This window comes from Ursus americanus, chromosome 6 (assembly GCF_024610735.1).
Source record: "Ursus americanus isolate L20-20 chromosome 6, mUrsAme1.1.p, whole genome shotgun sequence".
Classification (NCBI taxonomy): Eukaryota; Metazoa; Chordata; class Mammalia; order Carnivora; family Ursidae; genus Ursus; species Ursus americanus.
The window spans coordinates 72,457,327-72,481,138 of NC_142132.1; the positions used below are offsets into that span (position 1 = coordinate 72,457,327).

Below are 23,812 nucleotides of genomic sequence, written 5' to 3' on the forward strand. Positions count from 1 at the left end.
CTGGAGTGCAGGTGCCCCTTCAAATTACTATATTTATATCCTTTGGGTAAATACCTAGTACTGCAATTGCTAGGTCATAGGGTAGCTCTATTTTTAACTTCTTGAGGAACCTCCACACTGTTTTCCAAAGTGGCTGTACCAGCTTGCATTCCCACCAACAGTGTAAGAGGGGTCCCCTTTCTCCACATCCTTGCCAACATTTGTTGTTTCCTGACTTGTTAATTTTAGCTATTCTGACAGATGTGAGGTCATATCTCATTGTGGTTTTGATTTGTATTTTCCTGATGCCGAGAGATATGGAGCATTTTTTCATGTTAGACACAATTTCTTATAATTTGAAGATATCTTCTCACCTTGTTCCTATTTTTATTCTGTTAATAGTAAGAGTTCACTAGTCACTTTGAAGAATCAACTTAACATATGGCTAAGTTTTTATAACTGCAACAGTGAGAAATGTCAATTTCCCTAATTTTATGTCTGTGACATAGAAAGTGAGTATTACTATTTGAGGAGCATATAGTCTTTAAGAGAATTTTGAAGATATTTAACAGGGTGAGGACAATTATTCAGAGATAGAATATTAACCTTAAATTTTGCTGAATTAGAAGAAAAGTTCAGTAATTTCACACCTTAACATGGCTACTTTCAATGTTGTGTGTTTTCTCTGAAAGATTTTCCATACACAGGAGAGTATTCCCACATTGAACACACACACACACACACACACACACACACACACACAATTTTGTATACTGCGTTATCCTCTGTACTACTATTTCAAAGGGCATTTTCATGGTGCCACTTACTTTTCATTAATTATGATTTTACCAATATATAATATTTCACTTTGGGATAAAAAGTTTACTCAGTATTACTTTTTAAAAAGGTTTATTGAGGTTCCTGGTCTAACTCATTTTCCTGGTCCTCCCTGATATTCCAAAGGCTTCAGTGGTTTGGAACTCATCATATATGATTAAGGGCATGAGTTTATAATGATACATAAACTAGCTTTTGATCCTACTAGGGAACCAATTCACAACCTTACTTATTTTATATTTTCCAGCTTTACTGAGGTATAATTGGCAAATAAAATTTAAATGTATTTTAAATGTACAGTGTGATGATTTGATCTATATATACATTGTGAAATGATTACCACAGTATAATTAATTAATAAATATATCTATCACCTTAATAGTTACCCTTGTTTTGTGTGTGAGAGCACTTCAGCTCTCCTCTCAGCAAATGTCAAATATACAATAGTGTTATGAACGCTAGTCACCATGCTGTACATTAGATCCTCAGAAGTTATTAATCTCCAGTTCACTGTTTTAAAACTGGAAGATAATGATAAAGAACCAAACATTTAGTTTGCTTTATTTTTGTGACAACTATGCCTTAGTATAACCATATAACTGATAAGCGAAGTATCCCTCAATAAAGGTATTCCAGCTAATAAAGAAGATGCAGTAGAATTGTGATAGTACTACTATCCAGTCCTCATGACATAGAGGATCTTGGCAATGATATCAGTGGCAGTTAAACTTAGAAAAAGGCAGAACCAGAATTTATGTGCAGCCTCAGGGAAGCACACAGAATACCTATGAATTTTTCCTGTAAAAAGCTTGATCAATCCTTTGTATCTAACCATAAATGTATAGGAAATACAGTGTTAGAGAAGTCTTATAGGGGTCAATATTCTCTGAAATTCAGAGTAAGGAAAACTTAATAGGGCAAATTACCTGGTTCTTAAACAAAGAAATTACAAGGAAAAGTACAGGGAGAGAGCTATATAGATTAGAAGAAATATAACTATCAGTTGAAAGTTATGGCCTGTATTTGAATCCTGATAAGACAAACTGAAAAAAAAAAAAGGGACATTCAGAGAAATTTGAACATGAATTAGTATTTGACAAAGTTAAAGAATTACTAATTTTATTTTAGGTGTGATAATAATGTTGTGTTTATGATTAAATAGCATTATTTTCTTTAAGACACGTACTGATATCTATGAATGGAATTATATGAGTTGTATTTGTTTAACAATAATCCAGGGAGTGGCGAGAGTACTTTAGTTGGAGACATAATGAAACAATATTGGCTGTGAATTGTAATTGTTGAAACTACATGAAGCAACTTTTAATGATTTTTTGAAGCATTCCACAGTAAAAATTAAAAGTTTTTAATAATATTTTCAACTGTCGGGAGGATGAAATTATATAGAAACATGCATAAATACACTTTTAAGTATCAATGTATGCTTTTATTATTTAAGTACTGTATTCAAACAACATATATGTTGTTTTAGAGATTGCTTGAGAAAATAAGTTTAAATACTGCTAAATGACAATACTCATACCTTGAAAATATTGAAACTGCCAAATTTAGTATTGGGCATAATCTTGATGTGACCTGTAAAAGGGATGTGATTTGTCTGTTTCCTCTAGTGATTCAAATGGGCAATTTACTGAAAAACTTGAGATTTTGGTGTAGTCCAGACTTAAACCAAGTAGAAGTTTCAAAAGAGTAAACAATAAAAGGACAAATTATGAATTAGGAACAAACCTTATTATAGTTATATTTGCATGAAAGGGAACAGAGCTGATGCATTTCTTCTTGGAATAGTGAATTAATTTCAGCTGCTATTGAAAACCTTGAAGTTTTATTATTTGGATTTTGGAAACTTATGTAAGTAGATTCTGGTGAGCCTGATGACAACAGTTACCAAGTGGAAATCAGATGATTTATTTTGTAGTCCAGTCCCTGTTGTGCTCTAATTAAGTACCTTTTCCAGCCATTTCACTCTAGCAGGGCCACTTGATTTGGACTTAATATTTTTCATCATTATATTTTGTTCAAGCACCTCAAACAATGCCTGGAGTGGAGTATTTGTTCAGCTTATTTATTGAACATCTGATGAGTATTTTATCACTCCCTTAGGATTAACTTCTCTACTCTTTCTTGATGAGAAGTGATTGGATAAGTTCAGGTACTATTAGCTGATAGTTTCAAGTATCAAACTTTTTAGTGCAACTAATCTCATGAAAAAAATGAACCACTTATATTGAAATTGGGTAGTTGAGAGAAAATTTGGAGAGAGACTTTAGGTAATTTCCAGAAGTCCTTTAATAAGATTATATAGTTGACTGTCCAAGTAGCATTTTCAGTGTTAAGACCATCCTCTGGTAAATAATGGCCTTGGTTCCCTGGATTGCCAATAAAATGACAAAGAGGTAGAACTACTCTTGGTAAAGCGAATTCAATTGTATGCATATCAAATTAGATACATATTATCGTCACAAGACTTCTCTCTGCACTCCATAGAATGGATAAAGTTAGCTAGCTGACATAGTTTTTGTATATATTTTTCTCTCAGTGGGTTAAATAACTGTTCTCGTGGAAACAGCATACACTGTATTTATAGCGCAATCAGGTTATACATTACCTATGGCTTTTATTAAGCATTAAATGGAAAAGATATTCTTAGTTTGATTCACCAAAAAATTGCTTCAGAGACCTTAACCAAAGACACTCCATTTCTTTATTTTTATTCTTCTAGGCAATGAACTTGTGGGCAGCACAAAGTAAGATGAATGACAGAGCTGCAGAATATACCTGAGGTAAGAATTACATAATTGGAATTCACATGGATAACGTTTTTATGAACTGCCATTACCTCTCGCAATTGATACCCACCATTTCTGAAACGATCTTACAGTTTTACCAATACGTTGTGGTCAAATTCAGAGAAATGGTTGAGAGTTGAAAAGATATTACAAAAATGAGTCAGTCTTTCTTTGATTTGCAATTCTAATATATAAAGGCAATGATCCAAAAGATTTTCTCTCCCTGTATTTTCTACTACTTGGTAGAAAAATAAAGTTAGTTTCAATGGGATTGTTTTAATTAAACAATATTCTTTCAGGGCATGTGACTTATATCAAGGCTTAGAGTCTTGATATCAGATTCTGGATGTCACTTATTAAATACTGGGACTATGAACTGGTGGCACCTTCCTGAGCCACAGTTCCTGTAGGAGGGCACCTGAGCTTTGACCACCTGCTGCGTATGGCAGGATAGGAGGACTATGGGAGACACACCTGGGATGGGAGTCAAACTTCGCTGATTCAGTCCAAGCAAACTGCTGGATAAATCACAAGTCAAAGGTAGAGAGATGCTGAGGCACTGAAACTTCTCTGTCCACAGTTGGGATCTATATAATGTTGTCAAGCATCATTTTCCTCAATTTAGTAAATCTAGCCTAATTGCAAAAGTGAGCATTTTATCACTGCCTTTGGATTAACTTCTCTACTATGTTTCTTCATAGGAAGTTTATTTCTTATATTTCTGTGGGGTTTAGATGTTTACAAAATTCACTCTCATGGAACCCTTTGAGAAAAGCAGGGAAGTTATTAGTTTCACATTTTAGAGATGACGAGCTTGAAGCTCAGAGATGGCAAGTGGTTTGCTCAATAATCCACACTGAGTAACTGAGAGAGTCATGTCTTCTGACACTTTCAATTATTTACTCAAACATTCTTTCAATATACAAATATTTATGTAACACATTTCTGTGTTTCAGGCTGTAAATAACACATTATGTACATAAAAATGAACAAGGTGATGAATGTGGGCAGTAAATCTAATCAGATAAATAAATACATAATTATAATGTGTGATAAACATAATGAATGACAGAGTAACAAGTAAAGACCTTTCTAAATAACTGAATTTTTAGCAGAAATTAGAAATATGTGAAGAAGCCAGACAAGAGAGGTTGGGGTATGTATTGCAAACACACAGAACAGTGTCTGTGGAGGCTTCTTGCTTGATCTGTGAAGTAGCTCAAGCCTTAATTGGAATGGTGTGTGGGGGAGGGTGTGGGATGGGTCTGTGCCTCTGCTCCAGGTCATGCCTTCTCAAAACACCACTGTCTAGCAATGCTGTTAGTACAGCTTATCTGTGAATGTAAAATGGGATGGATGAGAAAGGGACAATGGGAAAGGGCTTCAGTTTGGTGCCCTTTCTGTTCATGTTTAGAGAACTGTAGTCATCAAAGATTGCCATTCCACTCTGCCATTCCTGTGCTTTGGCAACACTCACTCACTTGTATGAAGAGAAAGGGTCAATATCAGCAAACGTCTGTCTGTGCGGTGACTTATGTGATTGCTTGCGAAATGAACACTCAAGAAGCCCTCTCAAAAATGATAGCAAGGCGATACCCCTGGGAATTTGCCAAAGAGCTGCCGTTTCACATTGTTTTCCCAAGACCTATAGTTTGTCAGCAAGGAGACGTGTAAGAATTTCCTGATATCATGGAAAACATTTATAAATTTTGTAAATATCAATGTCTATTTGTGCCATTAACATTTAAGTCCAAGGGAAGATCAAGTATTTTTAGCAAAAATGGAAGAAATGGACACATTTAAACAATCTCAAAAAAAGTACCTCGGTTTCATGCTTTTTAAATACTCAAATAATGTCACAGAATTTCACATATTCTTATAATTTTAATAAAATTCATGTATAGGAAGGCAAAGTGAAATTTTTAATATCTTTACTGAGGTATTGTTTACATACTATAAAATTTACAATTCAGTCTTTTTTAAATTAAATTTATATAGTTATACATTCACCACCCCAACTCCATTTTAGAATATTTCCATCATCCTCCCGCAAAATTCTCTCGTGCCCATTTACAGTTAACCCCCACTTCCAACCTCAGCACTAGAGAGCCCCCAATCTTTCTGTCTTTATGCATTTACCTGGGAAGGAGAAGCTTTTGAAAATGATCCGTCTATCCTGTGCGTCATCTCCAGCTGGTTCAATGACACTTGGCAAGATTCTGAGTGCAAGAGCATTTTGGACCTTGACTTTCCATATCACTCAGTTATTAGGGTTTTTAAAATGTTTGTGGGTATGGCAAGCAAATAATGCCCCCTCCTCCAAAGATGTCCAAATTTTAATCTCCAGAACATGTAAATATGCTATATTCATGGCAAGGAGGAATGAGGTTGCAGATGGAGTTAAGGCTGTTAACCATTAGCTGACCTTGAGATCAGAGAATTATTCTCTTTGGATGGGTCCAAAGTAATCACAATTGTCCTTAAAAGTGAAAAAAGGAGCCAGTATAGTCAATGAAAATGTGATGTAACATAAAAAAGACTTAGCCACTGTTGCTGGCTTTGAAGATGGGATATAGGGGGCTAGAATCTGGGAAAATCAAAGAAATCTATTTCCTCTAGAACTTCCAGGAGGAACATACCCCTTGCTAACATCTTGATTTTTAACCAAACAAGACCCAATTCTGACTTCAGATCTTAAGAACTCTATGATAATAAATTTGTGTTACTTTTCAACCACAGAGTTTTTGGTAATTTGTTAGAGCAGGGCAGAGCTGTTAATTACATAATGTTAGCAGTTAGGACTCGTGCCTCTTTTTTCTCACGGTAGACTACGAGTTTTCAAACCTCCTGTCAAATCTGGTGACTAAAAGAGGGACCTGGCTAATTCTAGAGAAAAGGCTTGGCATCTTCTGTGAGTTTTTTGTTTTGTTTTTTAAAGATTTTATTTATCTATTTGACAGAGAGAGAGACAGCCAGCGAGAGAGGGAACACAAGCAGGGGGAGTGAGAGAGGAAGAAGCAGGCTCCTAGCGGAGCATGGAGCCCGATGTGGGGCTGGATCCCAGGACCCTGGGATCACGCCCTTAGCAGAAGGCAGACGCTTAACGACTGAGCCACCCAGGCGCCCCTTCTCTGAGTTCTTTTATGGGAAAATAGCAGAGTTATATATGGCAACAGGCAGTTGCTAATCACAAGAACCTGAAACTGGACTTACTCTCTCATCTGGAATTTTCTGGCTCTCTGTTGCCGCTCTTCCTCAATATATTTATCTTCCTCGTGTGACCAGCAAATATTTATTCATCTTCAAAGCTCAGGACTCCAGGAGACTTTCACATGAATGTTGTAAGAAGTTAGGAAACTGGGCTTTGGGCATTGTGCTGGAAAAGTCCCTCCCTGCCTCACCTGCTCTGTGCTCAGAAGCTGTACTTTATAGGCTGCAATTATAGATCCTTTCTACTCCTCTCTTGATGTGGGTTCAGGTGATGGCTGGCACTGTCAGGAGAACAGAGGCCTTTGTGGCTCTTCCATCTTTATATTTATTACCTTTATATAGCAGTGCAATGTCTGAACATCAGTAATTGTTCATGCTTAGTTGAACTGATTTATTTGGAATACAAATCAGAGCTCTTGGAGACAAAAGGAAAACAAGCATACAAATGCAAAATAATTTTTTCCGAAGTAATGGAAATATTTTAAGTTGCCATATATCATTCAAACATATTTTCACTGGAGATTCTGTCCAATTTTACATTTTAGTCCCATATGCTCCTGAAAAACTATCCATATTGTATCAAAACCATCCACTTTGTAAAAATGCTGCAGATAATTTGTTTCACATCTTAATCTGAGATTTTTTTAAAAAACCTCAAAATTATATATAGACACAACCCTTAAACCTTTTACTGGTTTCTTAAAAATTTAAAAAATATTGATGGCCTATATTATTTATGATTATTATAGAAATTATGGAATGAAAAATTATAGTCACATGATTAATAATCTTAATATGTAACATACTCTTTATGGATAATAACGTATATTATTTTGTTTTGTATGGGACAATATAATCTTTCCATCACCTATAGTAAATGTTTTCATATCCCATTGAAATCAATGACTCTGAACTTTTCAGTCGAAGTTATTTAGAAAACCCTGAATATTTGTGTGTGTGTGTAAATTATATATCTCTCATCCATAAAAAGCAACTGGTTCAGTGGGGGATAATCCTTGTAAACAGATGCAAGTTTTTGATCTGTTTTGTTGTTGAGGGCTTCAGTGACGTGTGTACGTAGGAAGTGATCAACACTCCACTACTTTAGAAGTATGGCAGGATCGGCAGGATTCTCCCCACTGTGTCCTGCCCTTCTCCCCTCTGCCCCTGTGTCCCTCCTTCCTTCCTCCCTTCCCCCTCATTCTTTCCATCTCTTCTTTCTTACCTAGCTCTTTTTCCTTCTTTTTTTTTTTTTTAAAGATTTTATTTATTTATTTATTCAACAGAGATAGAGACAGCCAGCGAGAGAGGGAACACAAGCAGGGGGAGTGGGAGAGGAAGAAGCAGGCTCCTAGTGGAGGAGCCTGATGTGGGGCTCGATCCCGTAACGCCGGGATCACGCCCTGAGCCGAAGGCAGATGCTTAACCGCTGTGCCACCCAGGCGCCCCTCTTTTTCCTTCTTGCATTACTTTCTCTTCATAGAACTATCTCATCTTAAAACTTTGATGTTACTGATGAACTTTTTTTTTTGGATACATCTTTTTGAAAATCATTAGAAAGTTTCAAATGCAAACTTATTCTTCATTTAGGGAATATTACTTTGATATTATAAGTTTTAAACTGTAATTTGCTTATTGTGAGGCTAGCAAACTGCTTTTCTTACTGAGAGTTTTAATCATTCACATATGTTTTATAGTTTAGAACAGCTAAACTTGGAAAATCTTTTTTTTTTTAAGATTTTATTTATTCATTTGACAGAGAGAGACAGCAGGAGAGGGAACACAAGCAAGGGGAGTGGAGAGGGAGAAGCAGGCTTCCCGCCGAGCAGGGAGCCTGATGCGGGGCTTGATTTCAGGACCCTGGGATTATGCCCTGAGCTGAAGGCAGACGCTTGACGGCTGAGCCACCCAGGCGCCCCTAAACTTAGAAATTCTTTGAACAATGTATGCTGTAGGTTGTTATACCAAGATTTTGCTTCTACTCTTAAAGATGAATGTACTTGACATATGCCAATTTTATTGAAAACTGGGGTTTCAGTACAGTTTGTATGTTGTGTATATGTATACCAGATATTTTAGTTGTAAAGAATGCATCATGAGGGCTACTTTGATCTAAGACACTTATGTATCATTTTGTAATCTTAGCTCTCTTAGCTGGGTATGAAGTTCTCTTCATAATTAGAACAAGTACTTACCACATGGTGAGTCTGGTAGTCATCACTCAGCAAATCCAGGACAGGAGAGATTTAAATTAGTTGCTTAATGAGTCACAGGGAATTATCCATCTGATTTTCTTATTTAGAATACATACTCTTCAGGTTTGTGGTCTCTATCTTTAGCCAGAAAGATTTTTTCTCTTTCCAATCCTCCAATGGAAAAAAAAAAGTAAAATATGACTGTTCATCCTGATTGTTTTATAAAGTTGCATTTAAAGTGTTATTTGTATATACTTAAATATTTTTGTTTAACAATATTGACACAAATTTTTCATAAAATGCAGTGATTTATAAATATGCAGTTTGATGAATTTTGATAAATATAAACATATTAAACCACCACCCAAATCAAGATATAGGACATTTTCATCATCTCAGAATATTCCCACATGGTCCCTTTTTGGTGAGCCCTCCACAGCCACTGCCCCAGGTGGCCACTGATCTGCTTTCCATTGTAGAGATTACCTCTGCCTACTCTAGAATTTCATATTAATGAAAATCAGTGTATACTTGTATATTCCTCATTCATGTTGTTGTATGTGTTAATATAAATTGTTCTTTTTAATTTATAAATACCATTCCATTGCATGACTACAGTTTCACCTTTGGATGAAAATTGGGGTTCCTTCCAACTTGAAACTATTATAAGTTAAAACTTCTGTAAACATTCTTGTAGAAATTCTTATGTGGGCACATATTTTTGTTTCTCTTATGTAAATGCATAAGAATAGAATGAATAGTTTATATAGTAAGAGTCAGTGTAACTTCATTTAAAAAAAAACAGGAATTATTTCCAAAGAAATTGTACCACTTCCAAAGCAGAGTTCTGGAAGCATCATATCACTGAAATGTGGTCTGTCTTTCTAATTCTTGCTATTCTAGTGGTTTATAGTGATCTCTCATGCTTTTAATTCACACTCTTAATGATTGATACTGTTGAGCTTATTTTCATATCCCAGGGATTCATTTGAATATCTCTTTTCTGAAGTACTTTTTCATATCTTGTATTAGCAATTATAAAATAAGTAAATTATTCATATTCATAATAATAAAGTAATTAATATTTCCCATTTCATCTTTTGGCAGTTTTTTTTCCAGAAACTTTGTCAATTTTATCTAAATTGTTTAATTTACTAGTATAAACATGTTCAGAATAATCTCTTTATCCCTTGAATGTTTTCAGGATATATGATTTCTTTCATTCTTGATATTATTTATATTTTTCTTTTTTATTTTTATGACTATTATTTCTAAGAGTTTATCAATTTTGCTAATATTTTTGCAGAATTAATGTTTATTTTTCTATGTTTGTGTTGTATTACCTTGATCTGTTCTCGTCATTATTTGCTTATTATCTGTTACTTATCTTGGTTTGATATGCTTTTTTTAAAAACTAGGTTAGATTTTAGATTATTATTGCCTTTTTTCTTTTTTGCTGTTATAAGCACTTAATGCAATCAGTTCCCCTCTATAGGCATCAGCTATATTCTGTACATTTTGATATATTGTGTTTTCACGATCTTTAATTTTCTTTTGCTTCAAAGTAGTTCCACATTTTTGCCTCTAACTTTCCTTTGACCTGTGGTATTTGGAAGTGCTGCTCAATTGCCAAATATCTGTTTGTTTTGGATATATTTTCATTTTGATTTGCAATTTACCCTAAGTGCTCAGAGATAAGATATATCTTAAAAATTAATTGAAATTTATTGAGACTTTGCTTATACTTTTTACAATGGATTATTTTGTGCATGGTTTACACTTGCAAAGACTGTGTGTATAGCAGTTGCTGGTATAGTGTTTATAAACACCCATGAGGTCAACTTGATTGAGAGAGTTATTAAAATATTTTCTGTTCTTACTTATTTTTGTTGTTTCATCAACTCCCAACAATGGATTTCTAAATTCTCCAACTATGATTGTAGATTTGTTTACTTCTTCCTTTAGTTTTATTAATTTTCACTGTTATTAGTCATGTACACATTCGGGACTGTTAGATCTTATTGATGATTTGCTGCTTGATTTCACTTTGAAATGACTCTTGTATGTCTTCTAATGTTCTTTTTCTTGGAACTTATTGATAGCAACATAGTTCAGTTTTCCTTCCATTAGTGTTTGAATGGAATGTCTTTTCTAAATCTTTTCCTTTCCATTCTTTATTTGGTATTCCATTGTGTTAGCTGTCTGTGTCTTTATATTCAAGTGTTTTTTTTCTCTAAAGAATATATTGACATAATTAGGTCTTGCTTTTTAAATCCAGTCTGTTAATATCTGCCTTTTATTTTGGAGTTTTTACTGCATAAAATATATTTATTGATATGCCTGCTATTCTTGCTATTTGTTTTCTTTTTGTCCCATTATACCATTTAATAATCTGTTCCATTTCTTCCACTACTGTTGTCATGCTTTTAACTTAAACTTATCTTATAGGCCTGAGAACACATTATTATAACTTTTGCTTTAAGCACATTATTATAACTTTTGCTTTAAACAATTGACTTTTTTTTACAGTGTTTAAGAACAGAAAGCAAAGCATTTATATTAATCCATAAATTTACCGTTTCATCATTCTTTCCTCTAGATACGAATTCCCACCCATTATTTCCCTTTTGCCTGTAGCTCTTCATTTAGTATTTATTACTGGTAGTATGATTATGCTAGAAAAAATTTTTTTTATCAACTTTAGTTTATCTTACTCAGGAGTTTCTGAAATCTCTGTTTAGATTTTCAAGCTTTCCCAGTTGTTTATTTGTGATTGATTTAATCACACTCTTGCATTACTCAGTTAAGAATTCTGACAAAAGATTTGAGAGGGATTTCTGTTCAAATATTGCAGCTTTCCCGCTATCGATCCCTATTTTGGGGATCCTATTTATTTTCCAGCTGTTCTGGTCACTCTGAATTCTGACCTCTAGCTTCTTAGATGAGTGAGACTGCTGCTGTCTGCAGATAAGTGTGTGTTCTTCAGAGCAGTTTCTTTCAACACTGGGGCCAGTGGACGAGGCTTGCACTCCAACTCTGGCACACATTGCTTAGTGGGGATATCTCAGGAAAGTCACTTAATACTTCTGAAACTTATTCACTCTTTTGTAAAACAAAGGATGAATTAATTTTAGGATTCGAGATTGTCAGATGTCTTTATTCTCTCTCTCTCACACACACACATACATTTTGTCTCAGAACAATAATTCAGAGTTCATAGCAGATGAATAGTGTAATGTATAGTTCACGACTTTACAGAACATTACTACTGGGAATAGATAGAATTAGCTGTACATGTAGGATTTATACTGTATTGACAGGATGTTAATCTTATGTAAACCACGCTGCCATTAACAAAATACGTTCATTGATGCTTCTTGCTTCTCCTCAGTTTTAAGGGCACTTCATGGGAGTAACAAATTACATTTTCCTATATATCCTATAATCTCCTACATAATCCCTAATTCCACCTGACTGCAATTGATACTTGTAAATATATTCTTTTAGCTCGGCTAAAAGTAAGTTGTTTTCATTAAAAAAACAAAACTCTGGGATGTCTGTCTCACAGCAGAAGTATGCTTATGGAAGTAAATGGCTGAGACACATTGCATGACAAGATCACTGAAGGAGAGGGGGTCAGAGGAGGAGACGTCAAGGTGTAGATGGATTGTCTTTCTGAAATTTAAGTTATCACAAATTATGACAGGATAAATTGGAAGAGAATGACAGTGAGCCAAGAGCTAAAATTTTCAAGGAATAAGGAGGAGTGACTTGGAGATCTTACATGACTGCCAAAGCAAGTGATGATGGGTGATTTAGTGTGAGGACACGGATTCCAAATCTGATTATGAAGGAGAAAGAAGAAATGTTCTAGAAGTAACTATAAAAAGAACTTTCAATCTGGCTACTTTAAACAATTATACACAGGAAGATCGTATTTAAAAAACATTCTTACTCCCTCCTTCAGAACTTTAAAATCTACAAAAATTTTTCTTTGAATGGCCCCTTTCCTAGCCCTTTGACCAAGGAAATGACATTAAAATATATTAAGAAACGACTGCTTGTTTTGGAATCCCCACGCATTATGAGCTTATGTGGACCTAATTTATAATGCTGTCATATAATTTATGTCATGGACTTCACTAATTTTGTTTGTTTTTTTCCAATTCGTAGTTCGCTCCAATTTTTGTCTTTGCTATTAATAAATTAAGGAATGCAAATTTCTTGTATATTTGGAATAATACAATGTGCCTGAATTCATTTTACATGAATTTCCAAATATTCCATTTTGCTTTTCAAAAACTATGAGTCATATATTTGACTAATATAGCCTTTTGGCTGTTTCACAATTAAGGATATGAATGGTTCAGGCAATAATGTTTAATATTTTTGCAAATTTTCTTCTGTTGCATGGTTTTATTAAGTATTTGATAAATTTCAGGACATGAAGAATAATTATAGTTAATACTGAGAATCTGCTTCATGACATGGACAATCCTTACTGCCATGTAGGTTAACAATATTTTGAGATAGGTTTTAATTTACATTTTTAAAGACTAAGTGTTACACTAAAAAATATGTCACAGGGGAGAGAGGGGAAGGGGCTTTTCGTTTGTAATGGTAATTACAGGCTAGATTTTCTTTAGACCCCCAAATAACTAACATCCCTTTATTTTGAATGTAGATGAAAAACTTCTTTAAAGATTTTTTTGAAAAACTATGCCAGGTTTACTGTATCATTAAAAAGTTCATATAATTAAAGAAACTGAAAATGCCCAGTATAGAGTAGCATGGATTCTGCATTCTTTCTAAGAAGTAAAAGTTAATCGAAGTACTATTATTTCTACTGATAATATTAAATTTTCATTGTCAACCTTTTAAATTCCTCTATGTTGTAATATAATAATTTCTGTTTATTTCTGCACTTTGCTTTTGGCTGTTTATTAAGCAAAAACATATGTTGTAGCTTAAGTTTGGTTCTCTTTCTCTTCTTTAAATATAAACAAAGATATTAGATATGAAATACTATTCTGGAAAATACCATAAATTCTAAACTTGACAGAACTGTAAATTATACAACTGTGAAGATCTGCCTTTTCTTTCCTTTATACTTCAACTGTCTATATCCACCAGATTTTGTTATATCATGTCCTACAGAAGCCACATGTAATTAAAGCTTTCAGTATAAGCCCACTCCCCCTTTGCCATTTTCAGAAATAAAGGAAACAAGGGTTATATGAGCTTTCTATTTGCTTTATTATACTACTCCAAAGACTAAATTTCCTTGGTCTAGTATTTACGACAAATGGTGAAAAGTTTGTTAATTGTCAAAACTAAATGACATCCTTAATTTTACCAATTGGAATGAGGGCTTATTTTCTATGAGCAAATATTCAATATGTATTATGTGACATGTATTATCCTTTCATTTAATCCTTATGACAATCTTGTGAGGTAGAATTCATTACCATTTTATTCTGTGAAGCTGTGACTTAGTGAATTTGAGAAACTTGTTCAAGTCACACAGCTAGGATATGAAGATGTTGATACTCAATCATGGATCTGTGTTTCCAAGGACTAAGTCCTAACCACTAACCATTTTTCCAAAGTATGATCGTCAGATGACTTTGATGCTTTATAAAAACAATCGAGCAGGGCAGTTTGGGCGGTGAACCAGAACCTGCATTTTCACAAAGCCATTCATGTGCCATCACTCTGGCATGCTTAATTTGAGAACCATTATAATAACCTTTATAAATGGTCTTGTTTGGCAGATTGTTGGGGGTTTTGGTTTCCACCTCTGATGGTCCACCTTCCTGTATAGTCTAGACCCAGTCTCTGGCAAGAGACATAACAAATGAAGACCTGGGTGCCTAAGGTGATTAGCACCAAGTCAGTACGTAGTCTACCTGATTTATCTCTTCTCCTGGAATTAAATGAACTTTTGTCCTATGTCCTTTAAAGCACAGGGAATCAGACTAGCTTCCTCTCCTTTTTTTGAGTTCAGTTCTGAGGATGCATAACCAGAACTCATCTACTTTCTCCAAACACTGGTGATTCTACTCTAAGTGAATCGTGACCTGTTTACGTCCAGATGTTTTCCTGCCAAATTCTGACCATCTTTGGGCTACAGCTACCATCTACTATGGGTCATAAAAGACTTTGTGTATTTATCACATTACTTTGCTGTACCGGTACTTCTTTCCATCAATTTCAGCTGAGTCTAAAGCATTTTACGTACTCCATTGTAGAAAGCTGGCTCGTTTCCTGGGCTAGTCCAGTGACCTGGATATGCCATGTCCTGAGATATGTCATGTACCCTTTAAAAACAAAATGTAGCAACTATCCTATAGGAATATACCGTACAACCCAATAATGATAGGAAGGGGATTTGGTAGATCCAAAAAAGTTAGGTCTAGGTCCAGCAAGTCGGAACAGTGTTTTAGTGACTAAAATAATTTTTTTCTGGACCCCAGACGAAGTGCCATATAACAGGATTTTTGCTTACTACGTTATTGTAGTTTTAAATAAAGATTATTTGATGTAAACATGACACATATGCATTCTTAAATACTATCTCAAATATTCAGAATCTCTTACAGCCTCTGTTTTGGAGATTTCATAATTGCACAATATATATTACAACATTTCTTTCCTAAGAACTTCATGAGACACCTGTTAAAAAAGAAATTAGGTAGGGAAAAAATGTTAATTCTCAGAACATAATTCAAGAGGAAAAAATGTCTTGAAAACTAAGCTACTGTAACCATGAGATGCTATGAGAAAATTTCTGCTTTACAAATTCTGAAATAAGCCTCTTTTTTTGCTATTTACTGATTGCTGTCTTTTAAACATGCAGAAATTCCATGGGTGTTAATTGATCACCATTTCCTTGGTGATCCTGTCCCCATCTGTCTTTATCATGCATTCTGTTCCCTTTCACATCCTTTTCCTATTATGTATGTCTCTTTTTTTGCTTCATTAACATCAACTCTCAGACCTTGTCAATAGAATGAATAAAACATACTAAAGAACCCCATAAGCCGGCTCAGAATTTTATTTCTGATGATCACTCAGGCTGAATTAATTAGCATGCCTTTTGTGAATAATTTATAAACCAAGAATGAATAGGGTCATTAATTGGGATGAGTTCCTATAGGTTTGTAAATCATTATTCATGACCGATAGTTGTATGAAGAAAGAGCTTTATACCTCAGTGGTGCATTATCACATAATTCTCCAACAGTGGTTGAGAGAGAGTAATTGCATGAATGACACCTGGCATAGCAGCCTATAATGATAAAACTTAGAACAATTGCATGGAAGAAGAAATGCATTTAATTATTGGAATGTTGCTGGTGAAGTTCATACTGTTCCTCTCCTTATTTAGGATGTATCAAAACACAGAGAAAGGTGGAGAAATCTTAAGGTTGTAGCCTTTTGACTAAGGAGTGACTGCGTCTTTCCTTTTTGTGTCTTCTCACACAGCCCCATATATGAAACTTTTTCTGGGAAAATGGGTAAGGTGAACAGAACAATGAATATGAGAAAACTGCCTGTCTAAATTATCATTCTTATATAGTTGTAATCTCTTTGATTAGAGTTTTGCTGCTTAGTACATTGGAATAGATTACCTTTGCTCTAGTAAATTACTTTAAAGTGGCTTATCAGGGCAGATGAAACTAAACCAATATAGAAATCAAATAATAATATTATAGACTGAATAAGGCCTCCTCCCCAGCAATGTCTGCACATACTCCCTGGAACCTGTGAATAGGTTACATTATATGCAAAAGGGGCTTTCTGGATGTAATTGAAGTTACTGGCTCTTAAATAGGACAGTTATTCTGCATTATCTGGGTGGACCCAATCAAATCAAATGAGTAGAGAATTTTCTCTGGCTGTAGTCAGAGAAGGAATGAGAAACTCCAAGCTTGAGAAAGATTTGAAGCATTTCTGATGGTTCTGAGCAATAAGGGCCCCGTGTGAGGACTAGAGAGAGGCCTCTAGAAGCTCATGGAAGGCATGGAAAGGAATGACAGCCTCTAGAAGCAAAGACAGACCTCTAGATGGTAGTTAATCAGGAATCAAGGACCTCAGTCCCATAAGTATAAGGAACTGAATAACTGGAATGGGTTTGGAGTTTGATCCTTTCCCAGAGCTTCCAGTAAGGATCACAGCCCTGATTTTAGCCCAGTGGGATCCATGTCAGACTTCTAACCTACGGAACTATGGGATAATAAGTAAGTGTTGTTTTAAGCTGTGGTAATTTGTTATGGCAACAGTAGAAAACTAAGCCAAATAGTGACTTGAGCAAGTTATATACTTTTTCTTTGCTCCTGTTTCCCAGTGTGTAAAATGGGCTTAATAAGGGTATCTAACTTACAGATTGTTGTGCTTGATGAACATTAGGTCCATAGGCACCTTTAACCCAGTTATTATAGGAAGAGACACAATGTCAAAGGGGTTGCCAGAATACAGTAAAATAAGTGAAGGAAGGAAAAATTCATGCTATGTATAATGATCATATTTTATTAAGTTAAACTTAGATAAAAGAGGAAGCATGCATTTACAGGTAGAAAGTGGTCACAGTTTGTGTGAGATAATATATTTCTGACAATCTCTTAATATTTGAAACTAAATAAAAAAATGGACAGTATTGTGTACCTACCTAGAGTTGTGCCACAAGCTTATGATTCAGTCATTCAGGATTCTTCCAAAGTATGCAATTATCCACTCTGAGAGGCATTTAAATTATATAAAAATCATGCATAAGGTAAATTATAATAATATTATTTCAGATTAATATTATTTGATTGGCATTGAATGCAGCCACATTGCTTAGATGGTTCTTTCCAAACAGGTTTGTACAGAGCCAGCAAACACATATACAGTATTTACCGAGTACAATTACTGTATGCTAAAGTAGTTTTGAGCCTTTGTGTCTGGGCATTAAATTCTAGTACGTAATGGGATTTTTTAAATACTTACTATAGTACTGGTTAATTAATGAGATATGTGAATTACTGCTTAGTTCTTTACCTCACATGAATTTGTTGTGTAGAGGGCTTGACTGACAGCCATACAAAGAAGATCTGAAGACGTTATCTCCAGGTGTATTGGCTTGGTCACTTTAAAAACCTTTAAATTTAAATGTTATTGTTTCATTTTCTACTTAAAACCGCTCATTGATAAGGACAAAAACCCAATCAGACTGTCATAAATGTATGTGTGTATATATGTTTGTGTGTGTGTGTGTGTGTGTGTGTGTGTGTGTGTGTGTGTGTATATATATATATATATATATATATATATATATATATATATATATATATATAATTACCAAAATATGACCTCAGGGAGGAGGAGAAGAGCTGTTCTCAGAAATTGATTCACAAATTCTTTAATGTAACAAAATCATGAGGAAAGAAAACACTTAACACAAAATTAGTAGTACTCTTTTATAGAGTATGTCTTTTACATAGACAAACATGTTTTAAAAAATCAAGGATATTGCCCTAAAGTCCAGGCATTTCTGAGCATAACTATCATAGGATTGAAATCTTTTTCCATGATCCTGATCAAAGAACAATATGCAGAGGTAGGCATTGCTTCTTTCCTGAGCTTTCTCAGGATGAGCCTTTTTTAGGGATTGAGTTGAATGGATACAGAAAAATAACAAACTTTGGTATATATAAGGGAGAAAATGTTACTAGGTCATAATAACACCCTAAGTTCTGTATATAATTTAAACTTAAATGTGGGTGGTTAATATACCAGGAATAGCTGAGCAATTTGAAGTTATCTTCCATCTGGGTGAGAGTAGGGCAAAGTCTCATTCTGCAGGAGCACCAGATAATGTGTCCACACTGTCCTATCTAACTCTCGGAAAAATGATGAGAATGTAAGGTATGCTGCTATAATTCAGGTCTGTTTGAGTTAAGAAAATATGTTGGTGAGGAGGAATTTGAAAGAAATTGGGATAACAGGTAGTTAGGCAGTACTAAACCATGGAATTGACCTTTGTGCTGAGAGCTAAGTCAGCTGAAGCCAAATGACTTAGGAGGTATAAGGAACATGGGCTTGGTTTAGCAAGACTGTCATATATTATAAGAATAATATGTTCTGATGTCTATAATGATGAAAATAGCAGCCCTCATTTATTGAGTGCTCAATATGTGCCAGGCATTATCTTTAATCTAGATCAATCCTTTGGAATAGCTGCTATTGTCTCCAATGACAGTTAAGAAAAATTACATTTCTATTGGTCAGGCAACATGCCTAAGGCCACATAACTAGAAAATTTCATTTTGATAATCAAAGCATGCAAAAGACCTAAAGATGTTATCTCTTGGCAAGTTGACTTGATATTGTCTGATAAATTATCAGACAGGAAAGATCACCGAAGTCTGCCGTAGTTCCTGATAAGACGTCCTGATATAGTGGGGAAATTATAAATAAGACATTCTTTATTATTTCTGCACTTGAGTTTGGAGGGTGGCCTTAGTGACTAGCTTGATCAGTACAATGACACAGAATTCTGTTTTATATACCTTCCAGCTTCCATCTGCCTCCTCGAAATGCTCACTCTCAGAGAAGGCAGCCTCCATATAAGAAATATGCCCTAAGATATCAGACTGTGAGGAACCCCGAGCTAGCTATGTGGAGAGGCAGTGGGAGAGCAGGATGCCTGGTCAGCCACAGCTGGTTCAACCATTCCAGGCCAGGCACCAGGCATGTGAGACAAGAAACAATCATGGGCATTCCAGAGTACAACAGACATGGCCAAAGATGTGGAGAAGAGTGGCAGAAACTAACCAACAGACAAAACTGTAGGTCTGAGACACAGGACAGCCATTTCTAGCCACTAGAGCCACCTAATTGAGGCCCCAAGTTTTATGGAACAGAGATGAGCTGTATTTGCTGTAATTTGCCTAAATTCGTGATTGATAAAATTGAGATCACAATGAAATGGATGTTATGTTATGCCACAAAAGTTCAGTGATGTTCATTTCACAGCTAGGCAACCAGAACAGAGTATATATAGAGAGATGATAGAGCGTATGAGGACCAGATTCCAGTTATACCACAATGATAGACTTGAAAGAAAAAAACAAACAAACAAACCATAACATTCATTGAATGGGTTGGAATCTCTGGCAGAAATCATATACCACTTGGGGAATCTGATTTCTAAATGCAGAAACCAAGGCATGTGTCCAGTTACTAATTAAATAACAGTAGCTATATTTTCTGTAACTATAAGGTATCCAGAATTATGCCAAAACTTCTTATATTCATAATCTCTGTTTTTCACACACTTATTATAGGTCATTAGGTAGTAACTATGTAGACCAGGATTCAAACCTGGTTCACCTGACTTCAAATACAGTTTAATTTCCATTTTGTTGTATGATGTCATTTGTAGCAACTGGCATCATACTAGAGGAAAAAATAAATTCTTGACCCTGTGAACATGATAGGATTCAGGTTTTCTTCAAGTACTTAATGCATGTCTGTGGCAGCACCATCACTTCTTGATAGGCTAACACTGTAAAAATAATTGAATATCTGTTCTAAATTAACTCAAAATATGGCTTAAGCGGGGCCTGTAAATGGAGAGCATCAGTGACACCAGCTGGGGAGAGCTATGGAGGGTAAATGGCTGTTACAAATTGTCCATTGCTTTGAGATGATTGGAGTCTTATTTTCCAATGCAAATAGTTAGACCCTGGGTTTATACATAAATCTAGAGATGCTTTAGTCTTATGTTCTTCACTTTAATTCTGTCACATACACACTGGAATTCTTCCTCAACCACATCTATGGGTAGTGAAATTTATCTTATGATTAAGATTAATAGACTTCAGTTAAAGAGTTGTTTCTGGTTTGGCCACTTGTAATATGCCTTTTTCAAGATACAAATTCTTTGAGCCTCTGTTTCCTTATCTGACAAAAGGATGAAAACATACCATATCACAAATTAATAGAGTTAATGCATGTAAAACAGATATCATCATAATTATTCTCTTTCTTCTTTCTGTTATGCTACTCACAGATTCATAATTTCTTCCAAAGTATAGAATTGTAGGTTGAATTTTATTGACTCCTGTAATTATCCCTTGAGTGATCAAGTCCTTATTAAAATGTATGTTTGTAGACCAGAGGGTCTCAATTTTGGTTGTAGTACTTTAGTGATCACATGGTTTTAATTTTTATTTTATTGATTTATTGAAAGAAAAAGTGTCAATAGCAACCACCTGTCAAATAAGCAAAAATTATTATTTTTAATAAATTTTAACAAGAATATCATATAAGTCATATAAGTAATAACATAAGCTTGGATAACCTCAAAAGAATATCTTAATTTTTCCTAAAATCCATAATGTTCTCTCCAGCATTGTCTAGTCATTGGTTGTCTGGTATGTATCCAAGAAAATAAACTGGTCCTCCAAAGATGAGGGTCATATAAATCTGCAGTGTTTGTGTAAGTTTTAGTGATTTCCCTACTCCTGGAAGGCTACTAATTCAAAAAGGCATGTAATTACTTATTTGCTGGTCATCGAAAACACGGGATACATCTATATCTGCATTTGCTGCCAAGTGAGGACAGATCTTAAAAGCTAATTCTTAGGGAGATATCAGACAGCAAGGAGTATTTGGTGTTAATGCCAATAGTATACTTCCTACTTTTTATTAGCAGGCATGATTTGTATTAAAAATTTGGATTAAATTATCTCCAGAACAGACAGGGTCTAGGAGAATTATGCTTCCCTGCTCTTGCTCAGTTTGAGCTTTTCCATAATGCTGCTTTGGTCTGAGAGCCAGGACTGTTTCCAGGTTACAAATATCAAGTAACTAAGTCAGTAGGCAAGGAGAATGTGTGGTCCTAAGCATTTGTAATGGCAGATGCCAAGTTCTCGTTTGTATATTCGTATGTGTGGAATAAGCCTTATATACAGACCTTTCAGACTGCAATAAAGGACTTTTGCTTTCCATTAACTCCAGGTAGCCTGACATATGATTGTGCCATAACATTTAGTACTTTGATTACACATTTTCCAACATTAAATTATGATACTGAAATGGTATAAGGTAGAACACATAGACCACTATGTTAACAAATGTCAGAATGTAGATTATGGGCCATACTCTGTTCTAATCACTTTACATGTGTTATCTCATTTATTTTTTATTCAGTCTTACTGTTTATTTGTAATTGTATCTCCATTTTAGATAAGGGAACTGAGATGTAGGGAGTTAGTAAACATATTCAAAATCATACAGCCAGTGAGTGGTGAAGCCAGTATTTCCACTCTTGTCTCTTTGGTCTCAGAACTCTTAATACTAACCACTGTGCTACCTGCTTTTAACCACTTGCTTAATAAAGCTTTGTCAATTATTTTGATGTATTACTGAGATCTTTATTCTCATCTCTTATGGAAGTTTGAAAACTGCATTTTTAGGTCATTTAACAATATTCATGCTCTCAGGTCACCTTGTTCTGATAATCTCTCAAGTGTGTTCCATGCTTAAGAGATTTATTTTGAGTTCTTGTGACTTCTTCCCCCCACAAAATGCTATTTTCTTTGAAATTTTCCTGTATGCTATGTGTTTTGGGGGTAAACACATTAAATTACAGGTTATCTTGCAATTTCAACTCTTGAGATCATGATTCTGAAAATAAGACATATTTGAAAGAGGTAATTGAACAAACCAAGATAACTCCTTTGTTTTTAACAGGTTTTTAACATATCTTACTTGAACATAAACCTAAGATCAACATCTTGTAATTATTTGCTGTTTACCTGCAGCACAAATTTTAATCGTACTGCAAGACCAATGTGTGAAGGAAAGTAGCAGAACCAAGAGACTATATCATGAATTAATAGACTACCTAACACTGCCCAATATCCATTGCTATTTTAAACATTGTGCACAAAATTCTGCTGCATAATATACCTTGTCACATTGATATAGTAATTATTCATTGAATGGCTGAAAGTATTATGGTTTGCAGAAGTATTAGGACACAGTGCCCAAGAATGTCAAGGGTCACTATGAGGTATTTTCATAAAAAATAGTTTAAAACTTTAATAATTGATATTTAAAGAAGTTAAATTTAGTTACCTGAAAAAATTGTATTATAGGACATCTTATCACCAAGAAAATGATTCTGGATAAATGGTCAGTACCTTTTGAAGTCTTCATATGTAGTACAATATAGGTAAAATCTCACAGTGTTTTTTCTTTATTGAAGTATTGTTAGACATACAATATTATATTAGTTTCAGGTGTACAAAATGCTCATCATGTTAAGTGTAGTTATCCTCTGTCAGCATACCAAGTTATTACGATATTATCGACTATATTTCCTATGCTGTACTTGACATCCTTATCACTTTATTTTTTAACTGGAAGTTTGTACCTCTCTTTTTTTTTTAATGATTTTTTATTATATTATGTTAGTCACCTTACAGTACATCACTGGTTTCCGATGTAAGGCTCGATGATTCATTAGTTGTGTATAACACCCAGTGCACCATGCAATACGTGCCCTCCTTACTACCCATCACCAGTCTATCCCATTCCCCCACCCCCCTCCCCTCTGAGGCCCTCAGTTTGTTTCTCATAGTCCATAGTCTCTCATGTTTCATTCCCCCTTCTGATTACCCCCCTTTCTTTATCCCTTTCTTCCCCTACTGATCATCTTAGTTCTTATGTTCCATAGATGAGAGAAATCATATGATAGTTATCTTTCTCTGCTTGAGTTATTTCACT

General features: G+C 34.7%; 1 pseudogene; it reads left to right on the forward strand.

Annotated features, from left to right (window-relative positions):
* Positions 1 to 5,177: 5,177 nt before the first annotated feature.
* LOC123783058 (KRR1 small subunit processome component homolog pseudogene) overlaps positions 5,178 to 23,812 on the forward strand; it is a 37,218-nt pseudogene continuing 18,583 nt past the window's right edge.